Below are 6,446 nucleotides of genomic sequence, written 5' to 3' on the forward strand. Positions count from 1 at the left end.
ATAAAATGAGTGGTCAGCTAGGCCAGTGGCCTCTAGCACGTATTGTCCCTAACGTGAGGAAGAATAGAACTGCAGAAACATGTCTCAAACCTCCCTTACCTGGCAGCACGGTAGCAAACTTATTTGCAAATTTTCAAAAGAAACACTAGGAAAATTTGCCTTTTCCCCCAGTAGCTCTGATTCTCTAATCACTGGCAGAGTTCCACAGCACAATTTACTGGGCATTACATTGCTAATCTCCCCTTGGCCCTATTATTGAATTCTCCTGCCATCCCCTCCCTCTTCCACCCTGCACTGGCTCTCACTCTTGAAACATTCCAATTTTCTCCAACTAGTGATTACATCTCAGTGAAAGGAAAGGAAACTACAGCAACAGAACAGCTTTCCACAGCACGCATTCCCTTTCTTTCTCCTCTGATCCACCCACCATTTCATCACTTTGAAGCTTCCCAGGAGAACAGTTGCTAACAGCCTGATATAGGAAAGAGAAGGAAGAGTAAGAAAAAAAAAGACTTTTCCAATCAAAATTTCAAGCAAACTTAACACAGCAGAAACTGGTTTGAAGACAGTCATGCTGATCCCAGCCTGCAGCATCTCAAGGAAAATCACATCAGCCCACTGACCTAGCTTTTGTAGAGCCGATTGGAAACACAGGCCAAGGGATGTGCTTGTGCACATGTACACACACACACAAGCATGCATGCGTGCGCGCGTGCACACACACACACACACACACTATCAGAACCACATGGTGGGAAGAAGGCTGGGCAGATAATTTTCAAGTGCTGAAGACTAGAAATACAGTCAACAGTAGCAACCTGCTGCTCACCCAGAGCTTCTGCAATCTTTTTGGTGGTTAAGAGTAAGAATACAATGTTTTTTGCTTTGACAATGACTATCATGCACCAAAAAGTTGGATTTACAGAAAAGTCATATGCTAACATTGCAAGGATATATTCACACAGATTCCACTGTTTCACGAGAGTTCACTATTGTGGATTCTGTAGTAGTGCTCATTTTGGTTCATAAGAATCCATGTGTAATATAACAAAAGGGCATGTTACTCCTTAATTCATAGCCAATATGTCTTTTAAATTCCTTCAACTGATGGAACTCATAGGAGGGGCCAATTCTCAATTCAGTTATTAAACTGTAACTTCAATCTCTCTTCTCTGAGAGCAGGTCAGATACTAACTCTCACTAACTCTTACTAACAACCTTAATTAGGATGTCCTTTCCCTTCTTTTTAACTGCCATTGTAGATACTGAAAATCCCATTTTCTTTAATACTTTCTTGAAATGGCAGACAGTTTCACCATCTGAGGCAGACACAGGGCCAGAGAACAGGGGGTTAGAAGACCTTTGTTCTACTCTAATAACTAACTGAGAGGATAGAGACTGGATTTAAACCTGTTTCCAGTGCCATAACAAGAGGGGCAAAGTTGCACAATACAAAACTATTTGCTAAGAGTATAATATCAGCATCTTTATAAAAGATCATCTACCCAAATATATATCCTACTCCCAAAACAACCAAAAGAAGTAAAAGGAAAAAAAACAGAGGGAAAGATTTGTCCATTTCATCCAAATTTATTGGTCTGAATTTATTTATAATACCCTTTATGTGTTTAACATCTATTAGATTTGTATATATAATCCATTTTCATTCTCAAGAAATTGTATTTTTCCCTTATTCCAGTGTTTATAAGTTTTATTAACCATTTCAGATATCAATTCTTGATTTATTATTTTATTCTATTGTATGTTTGTTTTGTAATCCATTGATTTCTGCTCTTATCTCTATTATTTTCTATTATTTTCTTCCTCTTCATTCACTTTTAACTTGGTGTTCTTCTCTGTCCTTGAGATCCAAGTATATGTCATTGATTTTTCAGCCTTTCTTCTTTTTTAATATTTGCTTTCAATGCTGTAATATTATTTCTAAGTAGTGCTTTAGTATATCTTACACGTTTTAATGTCTTGTCATATAGTTCAGTTCAAATATTTTCTAATCTCTGTTTTTTTCTTTTTCTTTTTTTGATACAAAGTCACCTTAGGTTTGCCTGCTTGTCTTTTTAAATTTTTAGTTTAATTTTACTGTTGTCAGAAAAATATTCTAAACCTTTTGGATTTTAAACTTTGGCAATTTATTGAGGCTTTGCTTAAATGCAAAATTATAATGCATTTTGGTGAACGTCCCATGTACTCTTAAAAAATAAAAAAAAAAGTTCAGCTTCTGGTGATAGAGGAATAGCTGTTGTGGAACCATCCTCCATATACATATGTACAAATTATAAGCTCTGGCAAAAAGAAAAAATAAAAACCTGTTTGAGGCCGCTGTTAAAAACCAAAAGCAGGCAGAATCTGATGAGGTATCTTCTCTATATGTGGGAAAAAGAAATGGTAGAAAATGAGTTTCCCATTTTATACACTTTGGTCTTGAGGAAAAGTTCCAGTAGGTGCCAAACAGGATGGATAAAACTAAAACAAATAAATACACAAATAAATAAAACCTTTCTGGCTTGAGGAATCAAAAAATAACATGGTAAAAATGGACAGAGTTCTGGATAGTGATGGAAGAAAGAAAATGAGAGAAAAATTCCAGAAAGGAGAGATAAAGGGAGAGTCCTCAATTCCGAGTATAAGTCAAGTTTAAACTGACTTCTGAACTGTGTATATACAGGTCAGACTCCTAGCAGGCCAAATAAGGCTAAAGGAACTGTAGTAGGCTGAATAATGCTCTTTAATTGCTGGACCCTGTGAATGTTACCTTTTATGGCAAAGTCTCTCCAGATATGATTAAGAATCTTGAGATGGGAAGATTATCTCAGATTATCCTGCTCCATCCTAAATACAATCACATATATCTTTATAAGAGGGACACAAAGTGAGATTTTACTATGCACAGAGCAGAAGACATGTGAAAGCAGAGCAGAGAGAGATTTGAGAATTCTGGCCTCAAAATTTGGAGTGATGCAGCCATTTTCCAAGGAATTCCCACAGCCACCAGAACTTGGAAGAAGCAAGGAATAGATATTCCCTAGAGCCTCTGAAAAGAGGGTGGCTGTGTTGACACATTGATTCTAGCCCAGTGATACTGATTCGGACATTCTGTACTTCAGAACAATGAAAAAATAAATTGTATTGTTTTTAATGAGAAGATAATTATTGTTTTGTTTTGTTGTGGTGATAATTTGTTACAGCTGCCATAAGGAAACTAATATAAGAACTTACCAGAAATTTCAACTGCTGACTGCCAAAGGGGGCACAGAGTTTGAACTTTGCATGCTGCTAAAATAACAGCCTTCTGACACAAAAAGTAAAACATTAATACTCTTCAAAAACAAACTAAAAAATATCTAGAATCTCCAAAATGTATTGTCACAATGTCCAAAATATAATCTAAAACAACTAGACAAACCTGAGTGCTTCTGATACCCTTCTTCCAAAAACAAAACACGAAAATGTGATTTTACTTAAAAGTAAAGGCAGATATTTGAATTAGCAGACAAAGATTTTGAAATTGCTATTACAATTATACTCAAGGGAAAAAAAAAAACCACAAAGTTGTCTAAACAACATTTAGCCCCCCAAATTTTCTGCATACAAAATTTTATTCTAGAATCTGTTTCTTGCATGATCTAACCCAATGTAATAGTTATTTTTATTATACAAACTATAAAAATTTAGAAGGCATAAAAGTTGAAAAGAAATCATCTATCCAGAAATTGGTAAATTATTGCTTGATATTGTTAGTTTACTAGGCTTTTGTAGCTACAGATTTTCCTGAGTTTTCATGAATGTTCTTATTGAAGGCTGACTAGTTTCAATTCCAACTAAAAATACTTTCTTCTCCACCTACGTCTTCCTGTCTCCTGTCTCCTTTTCAACAATTATTATTTGTATCTCTTTGATTGTCAATATCCATTTTTCTAGACTTCTTTTTTCATAAAAACTATGTTTGTCTTTTTCATGAAAAATTACTCTAACCCTGGATTTCCCTCTAATTATGGTACAAGACCTAGAAAATTGAAAATTTTCCATTGTGGCCCTCATATATCCTTATCACTTTTTAATTTTCTTATAGTTTTAATCCTAGTTCTCTAAGAATTCTAAAGTTTCGTCTCCAAATTGTCTCTTTCTCTCTGTTTCTTTCAATGTTAAATTAGAGAATAATTTTATACCCAATGCTTGATTCTTATTACCTCTTCCAATGTGTGATAGCACAAATTCTTCTGGTTCTAACATCCCCCTATACAATAATTTTTCTAAATCTTTCTCCAACATTGGATATACTCTGCATTTCAGACTCAAAAACCTATTTTTCTAGTAAATTTTTCTATGTGGATGATTGAAAATCATATCAAACTCAAAATACTCAGACTGAAATAATTATATTGGCTAGTGGCACAGAGGAACATTATGAAAACAGAATCACAGTATGTCTGAGAGAGGAAAATTGAGATGATATTTAGGTGGACTTTTAAAGGAAGAATTGTCGGTATTCAGAATTTAAGATAATATTCATAGTTTGGAAAAGAATGTGAAAATATATATCATTAAAAATAATAAGTCATGCCTAGTAATTGAGAGACTTTGATGATGCTTAAAGCATAAGGATGAAGAGAACGAAAAGGATTAGAAACGTCTTTGGCTTGCTTGCTATTCTTCAAATAAATGAGGCAAATTCCGATGGTACAACCTTTGCACCTGCTGACCTCCTTTCTTTAAATGCCCTTCCTTCTTTTCTGAATAAACTCGGTTCAGTTCAGTTGCACAGTAGTGTCTGACTCTTTGCGACCCCATGAATGTCAGCACAACAGGCCTCCCTGTCCATCACCAACTCAAGAGTTTACCCAAACTCATGTCCATCAAGTTGGTGATGCCATCCAGCCATCTCATCCTCTGTCGTCCCCCTTCTCCTCCTGCCCCCAATTCCTCCCGGCATCAGGGTCTTTTCCAATGAGCCAACTCATTGCATGAGGTGGCCAAAGTATTGGAGTTTCAGCTTCAGCATCAGTCCTTCCAATGGACACCCAGGACTGATCTCCTTTAGAATGGACTGGTTGGATCTCCTTGCAGTCCAAGGGACTCTCAAGAGTCTTCTCCAACACCACAGTTCAAAAGCATCAATTCTTCGGCACTCAGTTTTCTTCACAGTCCAACTCTCACATCCATACATGACCATTGGAAAAACCATAGCCTTGACTAGATGGAACTTTGTTGGCAAAGGAATATCTCTGCTTTTTAATATGCTATCTAGGTTGCTCATAACTTTCCTTCCAAGGAGTAAGTGTCTTTTAATTTCAGGATTGCAATCACCATCTGCATTGATTTTGGAGCCCCCAAAAAACGAAGTAAGACACTGTTTCCCCATCTATTTCCCATGAAGTGATGGGAATAGATACAATGGTCTTAGTGTTCTGAATGTTGAGCTTTAAGCCAACTTTTACACTCTCCTCTTTCACTTTCATCAAGAGGCTCTTTAGTTCCTCTTCACTTTTTTCCATAAGGATGGTGTCATCTGCATATCTGAGGTTATTGTTATTTCTCCTGGCAATCTCAATTCCAGCTTGTGCTTCTTCCAGCCCAGCGTTTCTCATGATGGACTCTGTATATAAGTTAAATAAGCAGGGTGACAATATACAGCCTTGACATACTCCTTTTCCTATTTGGAACCAGTCTGTTGTTCCATGTCCAGTTCTAACTGTTGCTACCTGACCTGCATACAGATTTCTCAAGAGGCAGGTCAGGTGGTCTGGTATTCCCATCTCTTTCAGAATTTTCCACAGTTTATTGTGATCCACACAGTCAAAGGCTTTAGGATAGTCAATAAAGCAGCAATAGATGTTTTTCTGGAACTCTCTTGCTTTTTCCATGATCCAGTGGACGTTGGCAATTTGATCTCTGGTTCCTCTGCCTTTTCTGAAACCAGCTTGAACATCAGGAAGTTCACAGTTCATGTATTGCTGAAGCCTGACTTGGAGAATTTTGAGCATTACTTTATTAGTTTGTGAGATGAGTGCAATTGTGCCGTAGTTTGAGCATTCTTTGGGATTGGAATGAAAACTGACCTTTTCCAATCCTGTGGCCCCTGCTGAGTTTTCCAAATTTGCTGACATAATGAGTGTAGCACTTTCACACCTTCATCTTTCTGGATTTGAAATAGCTCCACTGGATTTCCATCACCTCCACTAGCTTTGTTCGTAGTGATGCTTTCTAAGACCCATTTGACTTCACAGTCTAGGATGTCTGGCTCTAGGTGAGTGATCACACCATCATGAGTATCTGGGTCATGAAGATCTTTTTTGTACAGTTCTTCTGCTTATTCTTGCCATCTCTTCTTAATATCTTCTGCTTCTGTAAGGTCCATACCATTTCTGTCCTTTATTGAGGTTTTTATTAAAATGGAAATGTTATCTTCTGAATGGGCTTACCCTTATTTG

The sequence above is a fragment of the Ovis aries genome, chromosome 3 (genome assembly GCF_016772045.2).
Source record: "Ovis aries strain OAR_USU_Benz2616 breed Rambouillet chromosome 3, ARS-UI_Ramb_v3.0, whole genome shotgun sequence".
NCBI classification, from domain to species: domain Eukaryota; kingdom Metazoa; phylum Chordata; class Mammalia; order Artiodactyla; family Bovidae; genus Ovis; species Ovis aries.